This window comes from Pelophylax lessonae (genome assembly GCF_965119305.1).
Source record: "Pelophylax lessonae genome assembly, chromosome: 12".
NCBI lineage: Eukaryota > Metazoa > Chordata > Amphibia > Anura > Ranidae > Pelophylax > Pelophylax lessonae.
This window is the reverse complement of record NC_138779.1, coordinates 141,530,913-141,554,516: the sequence shown is the minus strand read 5'-3', so window position 1 is coordinate 141,554,516 and position 23,604 is coordinate 141,530,913. Positions and strand designations below refer to the sequence as shown.

The 23,604-nt window shown below is 43.0% G+C and overlaps 1 pseudogene across 1 annotated transcript; it reads left to right on the top strand.

Annotated features, from left to right (window-relative positions):
- The first annotated feature begins 11,891 nt into the window (after positions 1 to 11,891).
- Positions 11,892 to 21,899, top strand: LOC309568923 (annotated as a pseudogene). The gene is made up of 4 exons: positions 11,892 to 11,996; positions 12,714 to 13,507; positions 18,353 to 18,411; positions 21,794 to 21,899. The product of its transcript is annotated as an uncharacterized misc_RNA (transcript).
- The last annotated feature ends 1,705 nt before the right edge of the window (positions 21,900 to 23,604 follow it).

Sequence of the window (23,604 nt, the reverse complement as noted above, 5' to 3'; positions counted from 1 at the left end):
TGCGAGAATTTTTCTTTTTTTTTGCTATGTGTCCCTTTGCAGGGGTTATCCTTCACTTCCCATCTCATAGCCAAACAGGAAGTGGGAGGAAATCCCTGCAAATTAAGGGAATTCCTTGGGGACCATCAGAACGAGTGTCCCCATTGGAAGATTTCTATTACTTTTCTGGGGACACCCCGAAATTGAGGACTTTCTTTTACTTTCACTTTCAATGATAATGGTAAACAGGACAAAATAGAGAGGGGATATCTCCCCATCAGGGACACAGACAACAATAAAAACTAACAGGGATTCCAGTCCCTCTCCACGCAATACAAAATTTTTTTAAAAAAAAATGTGCTTTTAGTTTTACTTCAGACTCCATTCACACCTGAGCGTATCGCTTTAACGTGTTTTTTCAGGGTTTTTTTGCAGGTGTTTGGAGGCAGGCATTGACCTCTAACAAAAACGCTTGTAATCTGCCAAAAAGAAGCTCATGTACTTTTTTTGAGCTTCAGACGTTTTGTTTCAGGCGACAAAACGCACATATGTGAACAGGGGCCATTGAAATGAATGGGATTTTGCTTGTTGGGCATTTTGAGACTTCAGAGATGAGCGTTTTACGAGCTGAAAAGCACTCAGGTGTGAACAGGGCCTAAGCACTCAGCTGCAGCCAGATTTGTACCCTGTACTAACCAATGGCCAATGCTTCCCTTGTTTGCATTCAATCACTGATATCAGTGGGATAAACTAGTCCCCACTGTTGGTGTCATATGGAGTAAAAACAAGACCCATTATTGGTGTCAGTGGGAATATAAATAAGCCCCATCATTGGTGTCAGCAAATGGGTAATAAACCTTTTCGCTGGTATCCGCCCATATCGAGGGTGTTAGTGGGAGGAAAATGGCCACACATTGGTAGGAGTGGAAAGACCCTATATGGGTGAGGTCAGTGGGGAAAGAATAAGCCTCATCACTGGTGTCAGTGAGGAGAAAAACCTTGTCCCTGGTGTTGGCAGGAGTAAAAGGAAAGGAAAATAAGCCCCATATTGTTGGTGACAGTGGGGGAAAAAAAATGAGCCCCGTGATGTCCATGTCAGTGAGAGTAAAATAGGCCTCATACTGTTTGTGTCCCAGGAAGAAAATATGCCCCATAATCCTGGCGTCAGAAGGAATACAAATAACCCCTCACTGATTTCACCTTCAATGGTGTCATAAGCCCTGTTATTGGTGTCAGTGGGAATAAGAATAAAATTTAAAACCCGTATTGTTGGTGTCAGTGGGAGTAAAATGGGCCCCAAGTCATCAATGTCCTGGTGAGTGAAATAAGTCCCATTGTTGGTGTCATTGTGTAGAAAAAGAAAAAAGCCCCACTGTTGGTGTCAGTGGGAATAAAAATACGCCCCATCATTGGTGTCAGGGTGAGTAAAATAAGTTCCATTGTTGGTGTTACTGGGAATAAAAATAGGCTGCATTGTTGGTGTCAGTGAGGATAAAGTAAGCCTAAACCTTAATGTAATTTGGGATAAATATATATATATATATAAAAAAAAAAAGTTCCATTGTTGCTGTCAGCCGGAGGATAATAAACCTTCTGTTAGTGTCAGCAGCAGCAAAATGAGTCCCGTGTCATTGATGTCAGTAGGAGGAAAATAGGACTCAAATTGGTGTCAGTAGGAGTATAATTGGTGTCCCGGAGAGGTAAATAAGCCCCATATCGGTGCCAGTGGGAGGAAATAAGCCCCAACATTAAAATCACTGGGAGCAAAATGAGACCCACCATTGGTGTACGTAAAAATAAAATAGGCCTCATGTCCTTGGTGTCAGTGACATAAAATAAGTCACATATCATTGAGTGGGTGGAGTAAAATAAATCCCAATGTTGGTGTTAGTGTGAGTAAAATAGGCTCCATTGTTGATGTCCGTGGGGATAAAATAAACCCCACCATTGGTGTCAGTGGGGGGGGAAATATACCACATCACTGGTGTCAGCATCAGCAAAATAAGCTCCAAATCATCAGTGTAAAGAGAAAAATAAGCCCCGTAATTTTGGTGTCAGTGGAAGGAAATAACCCCCATATCTTTAATTGGAGAAAAATTGCTCCATTGTTGGTGGGAATAAAAAATAAGCCCCATGTTGGTGTCAGTGGGAGGAAATAAGCCCCATTTTTGGTGTTCGCGCCAAAAAATAAGCCCTATATTGGTGTCAGTGAGAAAAAGGATCAGTGGGGTGAAACGTGGCCCACATCGGTGTCAGTGGGTTTAGATGAGCCCCACATCAGTGTTAGTGAGCCTATCAGTGTCATTGGGATGAAATGTTCCCTACATTGGTGTCAGTGGGAGGAAAATAGCCCCATCAATGGTGTTGGTGGGAATAAAAAAAAGTCCCATAATTGGTGTCAGTGTAAAAAAAAAAACAATCCCTATCACTGGTGCCATTGGAAGTAAAAATAAGCCATGATGTTGGTTGGTTAGTGTCAGTGAAATAAGCCCCATGTCACTGGTATCAGTGGGAGCAGAAATAAATTTGTGTTTATCACTTGCTTTCCTAATTACTCGCTCTTGTTGTGATGCCTCTTTGTTGAAGCTGTGACTATACTTTGACTACAGTGCCAGGCGCTCTGCTTTCCAGCACCCGTCACCCCACTGATACTGTGAACTTTGCATACAATGAGACACCCTGCAGGACATGGACCTTGTAGAACAGAATCAGCAATGGTCTGTCCCGCATGATGCAGAACACTTGGCACGTCATGTAGTAGCCCATAGCAACCAATCAATGTTCATATTACTATACCATACCTCCCAACCATCCCAGGTTCACTGGGACTATCCAGGGATTTCAAGTAAATCCCGGTGTCCCGCAAATCTAGGCTAAATTCCACAGCGGAGCCCAACAAGTTTCAGCACTTGACTCCACCTGCCTGTGTGCGCCGTGCTGCAGCTGTCAAGACTGATACGCTCAGTGCTGACCCAGCACAGCCCCCCCCAGGGGGTTTTCTGAGACCACCTGCTCTCCCACCTTCCCTTCCACTCTACATTCCGTACGAAAGAAAGAGGAGGGAGACTGGGTCTGCTCCACCTCCTCCCCATGTCCCCCTGTGTCTGCTTACAACCCCCGCTGTGTAGCCAATCCTGTGCCTTTGAAGGGGTTTTATGGGTGGGAATTTTGAAGCAGTGCACCTGATGTCACTGCCTGAGCCTCTGGAGCCGAGCCAACCCTGGGTGATTGAACTCACCCCTCCCTCTCTTCCTTCCTTTCTTCCACAAAATATAGCGATCCTTCCTGCTTTCTATTTGCCTTAGTGATCCTTCCTTCCTGCCATCCATGTGCCTTAGTGATCCTTCCTGCCATCCATGTGCCTTAGTGATCCTTCCTGCCATCCATGTGCCTTAGTGATCCTTCCTGTCTTCCATGTGCCTTAGTGATCCTTCCTGCCTTCCATGTGCCTTAGTGATCCTTCCTGCCATCCATGTGCCTTAGTGGTCCTTCCTGCCATCCATGTGCCTTAGTGATCCTTCTTGCCTTCCATGTGCCTTAGTGATCCTTCCTGCCTTACATGTGCCTTAGTGATCCTTCCTGCCTTCCATGTGCCTTAGTGATCCTTCCTGCCATCCATGTGCCTTAGTGGTCCTTCCTGCCATCCATGTGCCTTAGTGATCCTTCTTGCCTTCCATGTGCCTTAGTGATCCTTCCTGCCTTCCATGTGCCTTAGTGATCCTTCATGCCTTTCATGTGCCTTAGTGATCCTTCCTGCCATCCATGTGCCTTAGTGGTCCTTCTTGCCATCCATGTGCCTTAGTGATCCTTCTTGCCTTCCATGTGCCTTAGTGATCCTTCCTGCCTTCCATGTGCCTTAGTGATCCTTCCTGCCTTTCATGTGCCTTAGTGATCCTTCCTGCCTTTCATGTGCCTTAGTGATCCTTCCTGCCTTTCATGTGCCATAGTGATCCCTCCTTCCTTTCTTCCATATAACAGTGATCCTTTCCTCTCTCAAATCTCTTTTTCCTAAAGGTTGGTTCACACTGGAACACAGTACGGGAAATGGGCGTTCCATGCGCATTTCCTACACTACATGCCACTATGCTGTCCTTGTCAAACGCATGCGGGTGCCATTACTTGTTAAAGGCAGCGTCTTTGTGGCCACCAAACCATGCGTTTTTGGTGTGGTACGATTTGAAAAAGTAGTGTTTTGCAGAGCGTCCCTATTCACTTGAATAGGTCACGGTCAGTGGGCAGTAGTGCCCGCCAGTGCATCAGGGCATATAACTCCGGCTGCAGCCACGAAGCAAGGCATTGCACCTGCAGCATATGTACACCCCGGCTGCTGCCTCTGCAGCTAAAGTGGGAGCACTTGGTGAGGTGGTAAAACCCTGTGGTTGCACCAAGGTTTTACCACCCCTACAGCCACTAATGTGAGATATGTTGCATAATTCTGACATTTTGAGATAAGATTTCCTTCCGATGTTCATTTGTTCAAGCAATGCTGCACTGTATACAGCAACTAGGCTCAGCTTCTGTCTAGGCTACACTGATGAGGCTGCACTGACCTGAAGGCACTGATGGGCACTGATCAGGAGGCACTGATGAAGCTACATTAATTGGAGGCACTGATTGGCAGCACTGATAGGAGGCACTGGTGGGCACTGATTAGCAGTAATGATGGGCACTAATAGATAGCCTTGACTAGCAGCACTGGTAGGCACTGATTAGCAGCACTGGTGGGCACTGAGGGGACCGAAGTCCCTCTAACAAAAGTTGGTTAACGGCTTTCTTTTTTCCAATAATCGGCTTCTGTTTACTTCCGCGATCAGCTGTCAATGGGTGACAGCTGATCACGTGGTAAGCGGCCCGCTGCAAATGGCCCTTTACCCCGATCTGTAATCAGCCAGGTCCCAAGGATTCTGCGATCACAGAGCGCACCGCCCGTGCACAGCAGGAGGCGAGGGGGTAACGTGAGAATGGGAGGGCATCCATGGACGCCCTCCTGGCATTTTAAGCCTGCGCTGTAGCCGGCTTTCGTCTATAGCATGGGCTCCAAGTGGTTAATCATCCCTCTGGTTCCACCTGCAGACCGCCCGTAGCAGATCTAATGTGGCAGGCTGGCTTGGCTGCGCAAATCGTCATTGGGGTACGTCGGTTCACGGGAGTGGTGCTGGGGGGGGGGGGGGGCGAGCGCGCACTGCCGATCCACGGAACCTGCTGACAGAGCCGACCGTTCTCTCTGAAATGATCACAGAGCGCCTGTGATCCTTCTACAGTATATAGGATTTCTAAAATCATTTCACAAGTCCCTCCCCCATACAGTTAGAAAACACTCCCCTAGGTTCACAGTTAACCCCTTAAACACCCCTAGTGTCAAAAATGTCAGTTAGGTGTCCGATCTATCCGCTGCAATGTCGCAGTCCCGCTAAAAATCGCAGATCGCCATCATTACTAGTAAAAAATAAATAAAAATTACATAAATCCTTCCCCTAGTTTGTATAACTTTGGCAAAAACCATTTAAAAAAACGCTTATTGCGATTTTTTTTTTTTTTTTATTTTCCAAAAATAAGTAGCAGAATACAAATTGGCCTAAAAGGATGAAAAATACAAACTGTATGGCTGAATTCGCACCGCACAGACAGCGCATATGATTTTAGGAGCAGTGCGCTCCGAATCGCATGCAATGTTTGTGATTGCAATAGTGAGAACCAGTACTTACTGCACCTTTTTCTTCTGTAAACCATGAGCCCTGGTTAACACTGATGCGATATGGGATTTACTGCGTTTTTCCCACATCGTACTGCATAGCAAATGCACAGCGTCCATGTGATCTGCTGCGGGTGCCAATGTTAGATTAGCAACACCCCAAAACAAATCGCAAAACACAGTGCGATTGCCATAATTGCATCTCATGGGTGTGAACACCGATGCAATGCGATTCAGGTGTGGGGTATAAAAAAGGGTCCTGCACCCTTTTTGGTGCGGATGCAATGCAATTGGAGCCATACAAATTGTATGGTGCGATTCCTGTGCAAATCACATGCAGTGCGATTCCTGTGCAAATCACATGCTGTGTTTAGCAGGCACCAATGTGAAACCAGACTCAAAGAAAAATGTAGGCATGTTTAATTGGGGTAATGCAATAAAGCAACGCAGACACTGGGCAATAAGGGGTTAACATTTAGGATGTGTGTCTGTGTCAGCTGACCTTCAGGTTTCTAGTTCATCATGACTTTTAATTTTTTCTTATTTTACATTTTATTTCCTATTCCCCGCACCTGTACAGGAATAGTGACACATCTGGGCACTGATTTTCAAAAGGAAAATTTGTTTTCAATCCTTTTTGAGAGTTTGTGAGCTTTGTCAGTTTTGTGCTGATACAAATAAAGTTGGGTAAGGAAAAAAATGGCTGATTACCCATAAATACCCTCACCTGAGCACATGTCTGCCATTTCACCTGCACATGGCTTGGTAAGCAGAGATTGAATGCAATTATGGCTGCGGTTTAAAGCTATAGTCTAAACTTATTATTTATTTTTTTTTTTTCCTCTTTCTCCACTTTGTTTAAATGTGATAAATATGTTACTCTTATTATATGATGGCTTTTTAGTTTGCTTTCAACTGTTATATTGTGGCTTCCCTATGTCTGTATACAAACAGGCTGATTTATGCAGTGCAATGGCTTGCCTTTATCTGCCTTTTAACTCCAGGGAATCTCTGCTGAAACCAAATCATTGATCAGTGGAAGGCATGCCTCCATCTGTACTGGTGATTAATGTGAGGTATGCGATTGGCTTTTGGCATGTGGTGCGGATGGCTTGTTCAGCTCCCCATGTGATGCGGATGGCTTGTTCAGCTCCCCGTGTGGTGCGGATGGCTTGTGCAGCTCCCCATGTGATGCGGATGGCTGTGCAGCTCCCCATGTGGTGCGGATGGCTGTGCAGCTCCCCATGTGGTGCGTGAAGGAGTTAACTCCATTTTTCTTATGCAATCTTCTGTTCCCATTAGATAAGTCTGAGCCACACCTAACATTGTTTGAGGTATATGCAATATTTAGCAACTTATCTGGAGCTCAAGATCCAGCTTTGCGGAGAAATGTTTTTCTTTTCTTTAGTTATCTATATGATTTTAGCTAAATTGCACTTTTTGTATTAGCTCATAGAATGTTGCCATTTCAGCATGTTTCCTGATAAGAGAATCACTACTCCACCCTGCTTCTATCTATATAAACTGGATGCAATATTAAAACTTTTGAGAATTGATTCACCCATAAACCTGTCTGCATGTCTCATTCTGTGGTGAATTCTCTCTCCCGGGTACCTGCTTACATATAATTGACTGGTCATCTGATGGTCGGATGGCTATCCATAGAAGGGTCAAGCTGACCACCAACAGTTTTGGGGGCTCGTCCTGGATTGGAGGGTCAAGATCTCGGCCCTGGTGAGTAGACACTTTTGATTTGTCTGTCTGTCCAGGGGTCCGAGACTCTGACCACGATTCCAATCTTTGAACCTAGAATACGCTCCGGGAGCGTATCAGGAAATAAGCGTCTCAGGGAGACGTTTTAACTAATAAGCGTCTCAGGGAGACGTTGTAACTGTCTAAGAAGGACAGAATTTTTTTTAAAGGGTTTCAGGGAAACCTGGGGGTCTTCAGGGAAGACCCGTTCTTCAGGGAAGAACAAATAGATGTTGGGTTTCAGGGAAACCTGGGGGTCTTCAGGGAAGACCCGTTCTTCAGGGAAGAACAAATAGATGTTGGGTTTCAGGGAAACCTGAGGGTCTTCAGGGAAGACCCGTTCTTCAGGGAAGAACAAATAGATGTTAGGTTCAGGGAAACCTGGGGGTCTTCAGGGAAGACCCGTTCTTCAGGGAAGAACAAATAGATGCCAGTCAATTCTGTGTAAAATCTTCTTTTGCTTATATCTTCCTATCGCATAGAGTTATAAGGATTAAAGTATAAGATAATTTGTTTGTGTGATCCAGAGGTTTTAATAGGTAAGTGTGTATAAACTGGTTGGTCACTGATTACTTCACTGTATGTCAACTAACCAAACCACATTTGGTGATCAATAAGAAACGGGCAAGCCCGAGTATGAACGTGGTCCAGGCCCATTTTGTCTAGAGACCAGGTTAATGCCGGTATTATATCGGACTTAAAACCAGTCAAAGGTGGCACTATAGTGAAGACGGTCATACTGCATTGAAGCACCATATTACTGGTTTGACATATATTGAAGCTGTGTAATGTAATTGTATATGACTTGTATACAGTAAATTGCGCCTGCGGACTGTTAATATAACACACTGTTCCTGATAGCGACTGTCACATTATTACTGTAAAAATTGACTGACCGATCGTAGGTTATCAGACAAATCAAGATGAATGTTTATTATGTGTATTGTTTGTTTGTCTATAATGGTAGGAAAGCCTTCTTGATAGCCACAATACCTGGGAGTATAAGGTGTAATATACATACACCAAATGGCTTTTCAGGAGGGTTTTTTAACCATAAAGAGGGTCTAAGGACCCAGATACATTTAAGTGATTTTGTGAATGTGTAAATCTTAGAGACATATTTTGTTTATGGTTTTGTGAAATTATACTGAAGGTTTAGGTCTGATGCTGGCCATACATGATACAATTTTCTTACAATTTTCAGTACAGTTTTTCTTGAAATTTACCTTCAGCTATGTAGTACAAACGCCTACCTAATTGGATACAAATGAATATGTTTAATTTTGACCTCTTATTATGTGGTTTGTGGTGGATCTAACAGAAAATTGTAAGATAAAGAGTTGTCCGGACATGTATGGCCAGCCTTAGAGATATTAGGATACAAGTAACTCTTCTAGTAAATGTTTAGTTGTAATATAAAGTACATGGAAAAAGCGGGGAGAATTGGTTTATTTATGCCCCGTATTAGTACAATAGAATAGGAAAAAAGCTACGTAGAGCTACTAGAAGTGAAAGTGAAAGTCTTTAAACACGTAGATATAGACCACAGCGATTGCCTATAGACAGAAGACGGGTGAGACTTTGGCGTTTTTGGGCAGTGAAGTGTCATTGCTGAGTAGCACAGTCTTAGAATTCAAACATTTGTCATTAATTTAAAGTCACAGTACATGTTAATTGTAAAACAGCAAGTTTCTGATTGGGCTACGAAATTTTTGTAAGGTTTTCAAAAAGCCATAACAGAGAGCGATGCAACTGGCATCTGATCTGTCTAAAGAAAAGCAGCCTGTCAATGCGCATTTTCAAGGGCAATATCAGAAGATGTAAATAAAAGAGTAGGACATTTTCAACATAGGCCCCCCTATAATAATAATATTACCTTACAAATACCCCTGACCACACCTACACCCCACAGTTTCATTCTCCAAGGCAGGTGTAGTTTTCTTCCTAATGTCAGACGAGCAGAAAATGTTTATGTGTCAGATACATTTAAAACCAGTACATTTCCTTACACAAGGGGAAAAGAGGGGGGGGGGGGTCACTGCTGCAAATGCACTTCTACATTAGTTCCCTAATTCAGAACAGTTGTAGAATCCCCATACCTATGCAATTATTTTTATAAATTTTTTTAGAAGTTTTGCCATTTATACATTTGTGCCCATCTTGTATGAGCGTAGTAATAATGAATAAAAACACTATTTTATTAGAAAAAAGAAAAAATATAAATTGCTGTTGTCGGCAGGATATTTTGAAGTTATTTTTTATAGAATTATAGATAATGAAAAATTATATTTGGCAAATGTTCCCCTATGTGAAGGGGAGCCTTCCTGCAAAATTTTGAAAATTGGCTACTTGCCAAGAAAGCGTTCAAACGTCATATCTTTATTCCTGTCATAGCTATGGAATTTATTTTTGGACAGAAAGAGTTACTGCAATTAGTGTGACCATTGGACCCTGTTGGCACAGAGCCAAAAGTTTCAAATCAGATTAACTTTTTATCTGATTATAGTTTTTAAATTATATTTTATGGGTATCCTCTATTGAAAGAGGGGAACCTCTGGCCAGATTTTTGTTAGAATGACACGAAAAAAAAAAAAAAAAAAAAAAAAAGTTTTTGGAAAATTGGCACTAAGCCAAAAAGTTTTTTAGTTCTTTATCTGATCATAGCATGCAAGTGGTATCTGATGTGCCATCTCTACTGACAGCCATACCATCCGATGTTACCCACTGTACAGTGATTGGTTTAAGTAGTGTGTTTTTTTTTTTAAAGCGTCCTATTGGATGAGGAGACACCGCCATCTTTGTTCCTTGTTTTTCAGTCCAGGTAACTGACCTGGTGTAGAAATGCCTTAGGGCCAAGCAGACAATTCAATTGTCCGCTCTATAGTTCTCCAGACCATGCAAGAGGGGATGGACACCTGCTCATGGGTCAGTCCCGCTACAATATGTATCTGACATATGTAGTCACTCTGTGGAGGCCAGTCAGAGCGAGTGAGTTTATTGAAGAAATGTACATGTATGTGGACACAAAGTGTCACAGGAATTATGACAGTAGTGTCAGGAAAGTGTTGTTTACCTTGGTTTTGTTCTCACAGGTGATAGTAGAGTCAGTCACATAAGAAGTGGGTCTTGCCAGCCCACAGTGGGTCTTGCCCGCCCACAGGATCATTGCTTGTTATGGATCCGGACTGCTCCTATCTATAATAACATTTTGAGACAAACCACAGGTCCAGAAATGTCACAAGAAATGTTAAATACGTTTATATATCTGAAAAATGCTATGGTTGTAGCGTCTGCACTGGGCCTCCCAAATCATGGAAAAATGTATTGTGTTTATGCAAGGGACAATTGTAAGACCATGACAGGTGCACTTGCCCAGGAGTATGGTGGTAGACTATGCCCTATAGTTTTTGTCCAAAGATGGTCGCAGTCCAGGTCTAAAGGCATGCCTGAAGTGACTCTGAACATAGTACATAGCATCTTGTGAGATGGTAATAGGGATGGCCACATCATTTGCCCTAGGTAGGCCCCAGTTTTAAAATGGGCTACTGGTATTAAAGGGTGTGTTACAACACAACATGATATATAGGCAGCCATAGAGGGAGCAGAGGATGTTTTTGTAGTTCATTTCTTGCTCCAGGCCAAAAGATCACACATTATCAAAGCTACAAACGCATGCTACAGAACAGGTTTTAAGGACTAGGGTGATGTTTTAGAAAACGTTGGGAATAACCTTTTTCTAAAAGAGGGGAGCTCTTGTGTGTATCCCCGCAGATAGCGCCCCACTGTTTATTGCCTAGTATTATGGAATAGGACACAGGGGGTGGGAAAGAACATATGAGGTATTGCTGACAGTTTAGTGCAAGCATATGTTGCTAGATGCATCACCTGTATTAGGAACAAACAATCCAAACATATAAGGCCACACATGAGCATCTCCAATACCCATCAAACCCATTCACACATCTACAAATAGATTTCACATATAGGCCCAAAGCAGGGAAGAAATAAGAGTTCCTTTTAGTCAATAGTGGATGGGTTCAGCAGCTGAGTGGAGACCAAAAAAAGGGAGATGCCCACACTGTGGCACGCATTCTCAGTCAGGAGATTATTCCTGGATGGGGGTGCCTGCTTTGAATTAGTTCTAATAATGGTCCAGCTTTCATATCAAAAAGATGCCAGAAACTAGTCAAAATCCTGAAAATAGAGCTCAGGAATAGTGGAAAGGATGAAAAGGACAAGTTGAGAAAAGGGTAATTGAAATTTTGAATCAAGTAGAACGAAAAGTTGCTCGCACCTTTCTTTTCATTTCACAGATACCAACCCATTCCTTGGAGGAGGGAGATGACGTAGTGAGCAAGCTGTCGCCACATGACAAAACCAAGGCTGGATCTCGTTTTGGACCAAAAGACAAAGGTAGTCACAGTGACCAGAATCGCTGTCCTTGTGGAAGACCAACAAGCCCGGATCCATGCCAGTGAGTAAAAAAGTCAAGGTGGAGTGTGTGAACGAGATAAAGACACAGATAAAGGAGGTGAAGCAGATGTGGAAAATCCTTGAAGAGCGAGTGAAGCAGGTGTTATAGTCTCTGAAAATTAGTAAAATGACTGTATTCATAGCAAAGAACTTTGACAAGCTGTGGATTTTGTTGGTGGCACTAGTATTTTTAGTGTTCATCCCAACCTGGATCATAACTAACTGTATATATCACCCAGCGGATCTGTGGCCCCTTGGAGGAATTTGTGGGACCCTGAACGCCACCAGCCCAGATATAGTATCAGAGATAACTCAGAAAAGGAATAAAAGAGCCCTGTCCCATAGTTCAACCTCCCAGATAGCCATCACACAAACAAATGGCATGACACAATTTTAGTATAATTCCTCTAACACACAGGTAGCTGCTTTTATAGTGCCTTATGAAACGATACTCCCTGGTATTGATGATACCATACGGTATAATGATAGGAGATTAGGCCCAGGAACTGTATTTATATGTGTCACGGACAAATATTGGGGAGACCATTGTGACTATTTGGGATCAGTGGGTTGGAACACGGAAGATGATTGGGAGTACAAACCTACTACTAGCAAGGATAAAAATAGAAAGACACTTATAAGCAGAATGACAATTGTTAAACATGTTCCCGAGCAATTTAGCTTAACCATAGAAAATCCTAGTCCAGAAGATAGTAGAACTTACGTTTTGGGTATCCGGTAGAGATCAGAGTTCATTAGCTTCAGAAAGCCTTTTTAGCTAAAAGACATATATGGCTCTTCTGAGTGGCCATCACAGGTACAAGAGACGAATCCTTTAAGGCCCTGTGTGCAGACTTTGGGAGAAATGGTAGCTATAGCAGATCCCATCTGTGAGGATACTATGCCCATAGAGACAGGGTGCTCTGATGTAAACTTATGGTTAGAATGGATGAGGTATAGTGCTAGCTCACATAACATGTCAGATTGCTATGTCTGTGGAGGAGCTAGGCTGCACTTGGGTACGTTGCCCCTTAACATCCCTGAGAATGTAGAAACTTGTTTTCTTAGCCTCTATACCAATACCTCTAGTAACCATTCTAGCTGTGAAACATGGAAAAAGGAATATCCCATCATAGCTGGAAAATTTAGGCCCACTGGGTCTATCACCATTTACCCAGGTAATTATACATGTTACTTCAGACATAGTGGTGGGGGCGGGTATTTAGGGAACTTTACAGAGGGATATTGCTCCACCTACAGGTCCACTATAATAGAGTATCAAACAATGTCTCTGGGAGACATTTACTGGATATGTGGAGATATGAAAATAAGGTTTAGGTTGCCTTTGAAGTAGACAGGAGAGTGTGCCCTTGCCAAAGTTATAATGCCCCTACACATATTTACTGAAAATGACAAAAACACATACCAGCTTAAGGGGAACACTAGAACTACAGGAAAAGAAGAGAAGCTCCTATAGGAAGTTTTGATCTACATGTATATATAGATACCATCGGGGTCCCAAGAGGGGTCCCTAATGAATTTAAAGCTAGAGACCAAGTCAAAGCCGGTCTTGAGTTCTTTATCTCTCCCCTTGTCACCATAAATAAAAATGTAGATTGGATAAATTATATCTATTATAATCAGCTGAGATTTGTTAACTATACAAGGGATGCCCTAAAGGGCATAGCAGAACAACTAGAAGCCACTTCCCAGATGGCATTCCAAAACAGAATGGCTCTGGATATGATCCTTGCAGAAAAAGGTGGTACCTGTATATACAGTATATTGATAAAATAGATGGATGCTGTACTTACATTCCTGATAATACTGGCCCCAACAGTAAGGTCACTCTGGCCATTCTGTGTAACTGAAAAAGAATTCTGGCATTGACAACCCTTGGGATCAGTATTTTGGATGGTTTAATAGTTGGAAACAAGCCCTAGTGCAGCTAGGAATTATCATTGTTAGTATATTTGTTATAGGTGTCGTAATACTTTGTGTAGTTCCGATCATGGGAGTAATGGGTAACAATAAGGAGGAACACGTACTTGAGGCGAGCAAGGAATCCAAGAACATGTGTCGTTTCCTTTTATAATTTCTCAGCCAAGGAGACTGTATGTCCCTTGATGACACCATATGTATAAAAAAAAACCATGTATAAGTTATGATTTTTTAAGAGGGGATTTGAAGGAGTTAACTCCATTTTTCTTATGCAATCTTCTGTTCCCATTAGATAAGTCTGAGCCACACCTAACATTGTTTGAGGTATATGCAATATTTAGCAACTTATCTGGAGCTCAAGATCCAGCTTTGCGGAGAAATGTTTTTCTTTTCTTTAGTTATCTATATGATTTTAGCTAAATTGCACTTTTTGTATTAGCTCATAGAATGTTGCCATTTCAGCATGTTTCCTGATAAGAGAATCACTACTCCACCCTGCTTCTATCTATATAAACTGGATGCAATATTAAAACTTTTGAGAATTGATTCACCCATAAACCTGTCTGCATGTCTCATTCTGTGGTGAATTCTCTCTCCCGGGTACCTGCTTACATATAATTGACTGGTCATCTGATGGTCGGATGGCTATCCATAGAAGGGTCAAGCTGACCACCAACAGTGCGGATGGCTTGTTCAGCTCCCCATGTGGTGCGGATGGCTTGTTCAGCTCCCCATGTGGTGCGGATGGCTTGTTCAGCTCCCCTTGTGATGCGGATGGCTTTTTCAGCTCCCCCATGCGGTGCGGATGGCTTTTTCAGCTCCCCCATGCGGTGCGGATGGCTTTTTCAGCTCCCCCATGCGGTGCGGATGGCTTTTTCAGCTCCCCCATGCGGTGCGGATGGCTTTTTCAGCTCCCCCATGCGGTGCGGATGGCTGTGTCCGTGTGAACCCAGGCTCAAACAAAAGGTTAGGCGTGTTTAATCAGGGTAATTCAATAAAGCAACAATGAAACTAGGCAATGAGGGGTTAATGTTTAGGATATGTGGCTGTGTCAGCTGACCTTCAGGTTTCTAGTTCATCATGACCCATTTTACATTGTATTTCCTATTCCCGCACCTGTACAGGAATAGTGACACATCTGGGCACTGATTTCAAAAGGAAAATTTTGTTTTTAACCTTTTTGAGAGTTTGTGAGCTTTGTCAGTTTGGTGCTGATACAAATAAAGTTGCCTAAGGGAAAAAAAATGGCTGATTACCCATAAATCCCCTCACCTGTGCACAAATCTGCCCTTTCACCAGCACATGGCTTGGTAAGCGGAGTTTGAATGGCATTATGGAAGCATTTTAAAGCTACAGCCTAACTTTTTTTTTTTTTTTACCTTGTTTAAATGTGATAAATATGTTGCACTCTTATTATGATTGCTTTAGTTTGTCATCAACTGTTATATAGTGGCTTCCGTATGTCTGTATACAAACAGGCAAGCCTTTGTACTGCATAGATCAGCCTTTCTCTGCCTTGTAGCTCCAGGGGAACCAGAATGCCTTCTCTACCGGCTTGCTCTGTATTCCCACGGCTTTTTTAGGTTGGCTGTTCATGGTTTTAGAAATGGGTGGGGGGGGGGGGCTACATTCTCTGGAAAAATGCCGAGCTGCAAAATGCTACTTGCCTGGCTCTTGGACTACTGCTGCGCTCCAGTGCTTTGAGGCAGGCTTCACTTAGGCCCTGTTCACACCTGAGTTTATTTCAGCTTGTAAAACGCTCATCTCTGAAGTCTCAAAACGCCCAACAAGCAAAATCCTATTCATTTCAATGGCCTCTGTTCACATATGAGCTTTTTCTGCTGAAGCAAAGCTCCTGAAGTTCAAAGTACATGGGCTTCTTTTTTGGCTGATTACGTGGTTTTTTTTTTTTTGTCAATGCCTTCCTCCAAACACCTGCAAAAAGCCAGAGAAAATGATACGCTAAGATGTGAATGGAGCCTAAAGCTGGATACACACTATCCAACTTTTGTGGCTGGATTTCCTTCAGATTTCCCTTTTCTATGTAGTGCTAGGGCCGGCCAGATTGCATACAAATTGAAAGGGTTTAGGTTTGACCTCATATTATATGGTTTTGGGAAATCTAAAGGAAAAAGTCTTCAGAAAATCTTAGTGTGTATGGCCCATAAGTATCAAATGTTTTTCACCCTTTTGGAAGATGCGCTTTGCAAGAAATGTAGAATATATTTTTAGTGCTAGTTTGTACCCTAAATTGTAAATGTACGTATGTTTGAACTATGCAGTTTTTCCCTAATATTGTGGTGGGCTGCAGCCATCACACTTCCCCTTCAGACCCCCCTCATCCTCCAGACCCCCCTCATCCTCCATTATCTTACCATAGTTGTTGTGCAGGTGTGGCAGTGGTTATTGCTTTTTGTATAGCAAGGCTGTGTATGCTGCTGCTTATTTTGCCTTTGAATGCCTTTAAAACTCTTCGTGTTGTGTCCTTTTTTGAAGTGGTTTGATGTGACGACAATGCTAGTTGCCTGGCTGTCATGCTGGTGTTCTTTAAATCCAGGCAAGTATGCAGATTGTGGCTTTTTATCCAATATATGCATACTTGACAAGGGGTAACTGACAGCCAGATCTAGGAAACCAGCCTTTTCAGTAGACCAGCAATGCCAGATCTCACATTTCTCCTAGGTTTCTGGTATGAGTTTTGATATAAGCATTAGATTTCAGTGGGAATGATGGCTTTATTTTATTTATTTATTTATTTTTTGTTCCTGCAGTAACCAGGCTCAAAGCAGCGTGGAATCTCTTCTGTGGCCCTGCAGCGACAAATGGAAGGTTCCCATACACGGGTGAGTTGTGAGCTTTTAGCTTTGAAATCCTTTTCCTCTTGGGGGGGGAGAAGGGTTTGACACAGGCCACTTCCACAAAATGGCAACACTTCAACCATTTCATTGGCTAGCTTCAAGGTTTAAATGGTCAATGATTTGAAATATATTATGAAGCTTTACTGCTTGTTTTAACCCCTAATGAAAATTGTTTGCTCTTGTTGTCCCCTTACTGACATGACACCTTTGTGCCTTTGTTGGAGTCAATAAGGTTTAATTTTCTACTTCTACTGCCTGTTTGTAAGACTGAACTGTCTACTACAATTTTGGTGAGTTTCTAAAGTGCTTACAGAGATTTACATTTTCTGTGTTTTTATGGGGGTTCTCATGCCTACATTTATTCTTGTAGCCACTGAGGTGCCCATCAAGGCTGAACTATGGAATCTCTTCTGTGGCCCTGCAGCGACAAATGGTAAGTTCCCATACAAACACTTAAGTGAGTTGTGAGCTTTTATCAGAACGCCCGTTTGGGTTTAGTCACAATGTGAAAACAATGTTAAACTTCAAAATTAGTTTAATAAGAGTTATGAACTGTTTTATAACTCGCAGGCTTGGGTTTAGCCACCCATTGGTGGTTCCCAGGTTTCTGGGGTCTGGGAGTGAAAGCTCAGTTGAGTTTTTTTTAAATCTCCGGAGGTGACTGAGCTCCAACGGTGTGGATTGACTCCTCCTTTCCTTCTCTCCTTTCCGCTCCTTCTCTCCTTTCCGCTCCTTCTCTCCTTTCCGCTCCTTCTCTCCTTTCCGCTCCTTCTCTCCTCTCCGCTCCTTCTCTCCTCTCCGCTCCTTCTCTCCTCTCCGCTCCTTCTCTCCTTTCCGCTCCTTCTCTCCTTTCCGCTCCTTCTCTCCTTTCCGCTCCTTCTCTCCTTTCCGCTCCTTCTCTCCTTTCCGCTCCTTCTCTCCTTTCCGCTCCTTCTCTCCTTTCCGCTCCTTCTCTCCTTCTCTGCTCCTTCTCTCCTTCTCTGCTCCTCCTTTCCAGGGGGTGGATGACAGTTCTAGGATTTCATTCTCTGATCCCTCTTGGGAATTTTTCTTTCTTTGCCCTTTGCTGCAGCACAGCTTGGAAGTTAGTCCAGGAGCTCAATCATGGCTCATGATGGGGAATGGGGGAATTATCTTTGACTGCACATCCTTCTTCCTGGGAATACAGAATCTCAATCTTGAGGTGGTTCTTTGTCTGTCTTGGTTCCAGTAGGAGGGCACCATACTAGAGTCAACAAATACTTTGGCCAGACCAACACTGCCACTCTATTCTTGGATCAGACTTTTGGTATCATTTAAATCCTTTTCCTCTTGGGGGGGGGGGGGGGGGAGGAAGGATTTGACACATGCCACTTCCACAAAATGGCAACACTTCAACCATTTAATTGGCTAGCTTCAAGGTTTAAATGGTCAATGATTTGAAATATATTATGAAGCTTTACTGCTTAACACCTAATGAGAATTATTTGCTCTTGTGGTCACCTTACTGAAATAACACCTTTGTTGGTTTGTTGGAGTCAATAAGGTTTGATTTTCTACTGTCTGTTTGAAAGACTGTGAACTGTCTACAATTTTGGGGGGGGTTCTAAAGTGCTTACAAAGTGATTTACATTTTCTGTTTTTATGGGGTTCTCATGCCTACATTTTATTCTTGTAGCCGCTGAGGTGCCCATCAAGGCTGAACTATGGCAACACTGAACAGATGAAAAATTTGAGGTATGTATCTAATTTGACTTATAAAGGCTGGAATCTATGGGACCATTAAGTGGAATGTGTATTAAGATTAAAAACCTTCTGTGTGTAGCAGCCTCCCCAGCACTCCCTAATGCTTACCTGAGGTCCTTCTCTGTCCCAACGATGTCCATGAGGCCGTTGGGACTCTCCCTCCGGATTGGATGGGACACAGCCGTGATGCCATTGGCTCCCACGGCTGCCAATCAGGAGAGAGGGGGCAGGACTTAACGGCAGCCCCATGTCAATGGACCCACTGAGCTGCAGCTTGGCTCAGGTGCGCCCCATAGCAAGCTGCTTGCTGTGGGGGCACCCGACAGGAGGGAGGAGCCAGGAGCAGTCAGGTCAGCAGTGAGCCTTTTCTCATGTCATGTTTTTAACTTTGTATTTTTAACCTTAATCTCATTTTATCTCTTTAAGTAGACCCATTGCCATTGAAAATGCGATCTTTCCATAACTAGTTGGAAGCCTTGACCACTGCAAGTTGTAGGCTGTGAACACTCCAAGCAAGATGGAATTCCTTCTCTTCTCCTGCAGCATTAGTGGATGGTGGGTACCCACCTAAAACGCATTAAGGATGATAGCCTAGCTTGGTTTGCTAGGTTTTACCAGAGTTATGAGCTTTTATTAGAACTCTTGGCTTGGGTTAGCCACACAGTTTTGTGGACCCACAGGAATTTACTAACCAGTTTTAGTCCATAACCTGCTATAAATCACCAGACTCAGTTATGAACTTTAGATCATAACTATCATATCCTATCCTATCCCTTAGTTTGGGGTCTAAGAGAGAATGTTCAGACGGAAGTCTCTGGGAAGAAATGAGCTCCTGGATTGTGGATTGAGCTTTGCTGTAGCAGCGCGGGGCATTGCACAACTGCTACTTCAGACTCACTTTAATCCACATTTTGTGCTTACCCTGCAGGTTACCGGTTTCTGGGAGTTCTTTCTGCCATATACAGGGATGGATGGAAGAGCAAGGATTTCAGTCTGAAACCTCTTGGGGGGAAGTCTACAGAGAGCAAATCTGCTCTCTGGAAGTAAAGGGTCTGCTGTTCTTAGATGGTCTTGCCTATCCCTTTGTGGGTTATGATTGGGTCACTGGGCTGGTGAATGGGCTTTTCTGTAGCAGAGGACTTGGAGACTGGGTCAATCTCAGTCCTGGCTGAATTGGGGGGCGAGTGCCCAGTCCTTCATGAAGGACGGGGCTAGGGGAGATTCTTTCTTTTTGCCCTCTGCTGCAGAACGGCTTGGGATCCAGTCCAGGGGCTCAATTATGGCTCATGATTGGAATGGTAGGATTATCTTTGCCAGCACATCCTTTCTTCCTGGGAATACAGAGTCTTGATTTGGACTGCTCCTGGTGTTTCTTGGTTAGAGTATGAGGGCACCATACTAGAGTCAGCAAATGCTTGGCCCAGGCCAACATCAATACTCCTATTCTTGGGTCAGACTTTTTTGGTATTGCGTTAGAATCCTTATGCCCTTAGGGGAAAAGGGTCTAACACATGCCACTCCCACTAAACACAATTGGGTTTAAATCATTGGTTTACCTATTAAGCTCCACTAAGGTAGCTTAACAGATTGCACATCAATTTTGTTTTGCGGCCCTTTTAGCCCCACTGAACGGTTCCAGAATGTCGATTATTCCCTTGTAGATCACTGAAGCCCAGTCTAGTTGCATTTTTTATACCGTGCCAGTGATTCCTCTTCGCTGGTCATTTTATGTCCACCCTGGTGCAGTAAAGGATGTGAATGTCTGTTTTTTTTTTTTGCAGGCTTTGTGGTCCCACAAAGGGCCACATCCCTTTTTTTTTGTTTGTTTTTTGCTCAGATCCTAGAGCAGTTTAAAATATTTAAAAATATTACATTTATTTTCTTAGTTGATCAATGGTATAAAATGATGAAATTGTTCACTCCTGTTCAAGAGTCCAGTCAGGAATTCATTTCATGGTTTTTACAATGTCTGGTTTGTCTACTGTTCCAGGTTCACACTGCACTTCAAAGTTGTAAATAAGTCCATGCAAATGGTCCAAAAGTAGCGCAGGAACCTTTTCTAGTTTGTTGCACCAGTTTAGAACAGTTCCATTGAACAGATGTTTTGAAAAGTTGATACCCGGGCTTAAAGGCACTTAAATCATCCTCTGTGTGTTTTTAATGGTGCCTCCATTTTATTCAGATGACTGGATGAGCAGCACGGCTAATTTCTAGCAAGACACTGTTCGTGTTGGAATTTGGTAAGCATCCATACGTAACCTTTTTGTAGTACTAACAATTTCAGGAAATCTATATATGGGATGTAAGTAAAGTGTTTCATTTGATCTAGCTTAACAAAAGCATTGGGGGTTCTGTTGGCTTTAAGTGTGTAGTCCATATGCTCTCCTGTTTAGAACTAACTTTCTAAATGCTCATTACTAGCTTTCTTGAGTTGATATATAGACACCCCTATACCTGGAACCAGAATGCATATAGACTATTGTAGCACTGAGCACTTTAAATATCCTTTTATAGGGTAATGGAGATTTCCAGGAACTCTGGTACAGTGTTGCTACTCTACTTTATTGTGGCCACTATTGTACAATATTTCCATTAAATTAATTTGGTTAATGTTTTTCTGGATTTTTTGTTATATATTTGTGAGGTGTTATAATGTGTAACTATACATTCATTTTCTACACAATAGATTTAGCACCACTCAATTTTTATTCATTTTCAGGTTCTCTTTAATGACCCCCTGCATGTCTCCCCTATGCTCCACTGAATGTAAAGCAATGCACATCGCACTGCATTACGTTCTTTTGTGGCCTTGATGGCTGGGGAAATTGTCAATGGGGACCCGGAAGTTATCACACGTCCCTTCTGAGTTGGCCACCAGAAGGGGGAAGGAAGAGCGCATGTGCACCCACTATGCTGGTCTTAGGCCTGCATATGGGCAAGCAGAGCCCAGGATACTTGGGGTGGGCGAGTGCTGTTTGTGTGGAGCATTTGGTTGGCAGCCTAAACACCAGGATGCAATTTCATTGGCCATGCTGACCTGGTTCCCTGGGGTTCATCCAGTCCTGCCTTAACCATGAGAAGAGTACAGAGGCTGCCACTGCTGGAAGACTTCTTTTTTGAGAAAGTTTGTTCTGGCCCTCTGCTAATTCTCTTGCCCCAATGCTTTAAGTGTCTGACCTGAAAAATAAGGAATTCAGATGTTCACCAACTGCTTGCTTGTTTTCAGACTAACTTTAAGTTAGCAAGGCAACAAGTCCATTACGTTCTGTGCTGTTCAGTATACCATTGCAAGGTAGAATTGAAGCAAAAAATCTTGGCTCTGCTAAGTATACAATTACCTAGGGTAGTTTTTTTATTTTTTATTTCATTTTAGGACTAGAAGCATAGGAAACAATGGAGGCTTCTGGAAATTTCACTTGCTTGGCTGTCATACTGAAGCTCTTAACCAGGACAAGTATGGAGTGACATGGAACACCTAAAGCCAAGCATAACGGCAGGTAAAGAATTTTACGTCAGCAGTGAGCCTCTCATGTCTTAACTTTTGTATTTTTAACCTACATCTCAAATTTTCTCTTAAGTAGACTCATTGCCATTGAAAATGTTGTTTTTTCCATAACTAGTTAGAAGCCTTGACCACTGCAAGCAAGTTATAGGCTGTGAACACTCCCAAGCAAGATGGAATTCCTTCTCCTGCAGAATTAGGGGAAGGTGAGTACCCACCTAAAACGCATGAAGGATGATAGTCTAGCTTGATTTGCTAGGTTTTACCAGGATTATGTAGCTTGGTTTGCTAGGTTTTACCAGGATTATGAGCTTTTATAAATGGTCTTGGGTTAACCACACACTTATGTGGACCCACAAATGATGATGATAGTAGATGGTTTGCTAGGTCTTACCAGAGTTATAAGCTTTTATTAGAACGCTTGGCTTGGGTTAGCCACACACTTATGTGGACCCACAGAAATTTGCTAACCAGTTAGTCCATAGCTTGCTATAAATCACCAGACTGAGTTATGAACTTTATATCATAACTCTTATCTTATCCTATCATATCCCTTAGATTTTGGGGTCTAAGAGAAATTCTTGTTCAGACAGAAGTCTCTGGGAAGAAATGGGCTCCTGGATTGTGGATTGAGCTTTGTTGTAGCAGTGTTGCCCCGCCCTGCTGCTTCAGACTCTGTTGGCCTCCTTAATCCACATTTTGTGCTTACCCTGCAGGTTACCGGTTTCTAGGAGTCCTTTCTGCCATATACAGGGATGGATGGAAGAGCAAGGATTGCGCTCTGAAACCTCTTGGGGGGAAGTCTACAGAGAGCAAATCTGCTCTCTGGAAGTAAAGGGTCTGCTGTTCTTAGATGGTCTTGCCTGTCCTTTTGTGGGTTATGATTGGGTCACTGGGCTGGTGAATGGGCTTTTCTGTAGCAGAGGACTTGGAGACTGGGTCAATCTCAGTCCTGGCTGAATTGGGGGGCGAGTGCCCAGTCCTTCATGAAGGACGGGGCTAGGGGAGATTCTTTCTTTTTGCCCTCTGCTGCAGAACGGCTTGGGATCCAGTCCAGGGGCTCAATTATGGCTCATGATTGGAATGGTAGGATTATCTTTGCCAGCACATCCTTTCTTCCTGGTAATACAGAGTCTTGATTTGGACTGCTCCTGGTGTTTCTTGGTTAGAGTATGAGGGCACCATACTAGAGTCAGCAAATGCTTGGACCAGGCCAACATCAATACTCCTATTCTTGGGTCAGACTTTTTTGGTATTGCGTTAGAATCCTTATGCCCTTAGGGGAAAAGGGTCTAACACATGCCACTCCCACTAGACACAATTGGGTTTAAATCATTGGTTTACCTGTTAAGCTCCACTAAGGTAGCTTAACAGATTGCACATCAATTTTGTTTTGCGGCCCTTTTAGCCCCACTGAACGTTTCCAGAATATGTAGATCACTGAAGCCCATTCTAATTGCGTGTGTATACTGTGCCAGTGATTCCTCTTCGCTGGTCATTTTGTGTCCACCCTGGTGCAGTAAAGGATTTTTTTTTGTTGGTTGCAGTCTTTGTGGTCCCACAAAGAGCCGCATCATTCATTTTTTTGCTCAGACCCTAAAGCAGTGTCAAATATTAAAACTAAAATATTACTTTTTAAATGTTGATCAATCGTAAAAAATTTTCACTCCTCGTACTTCAAG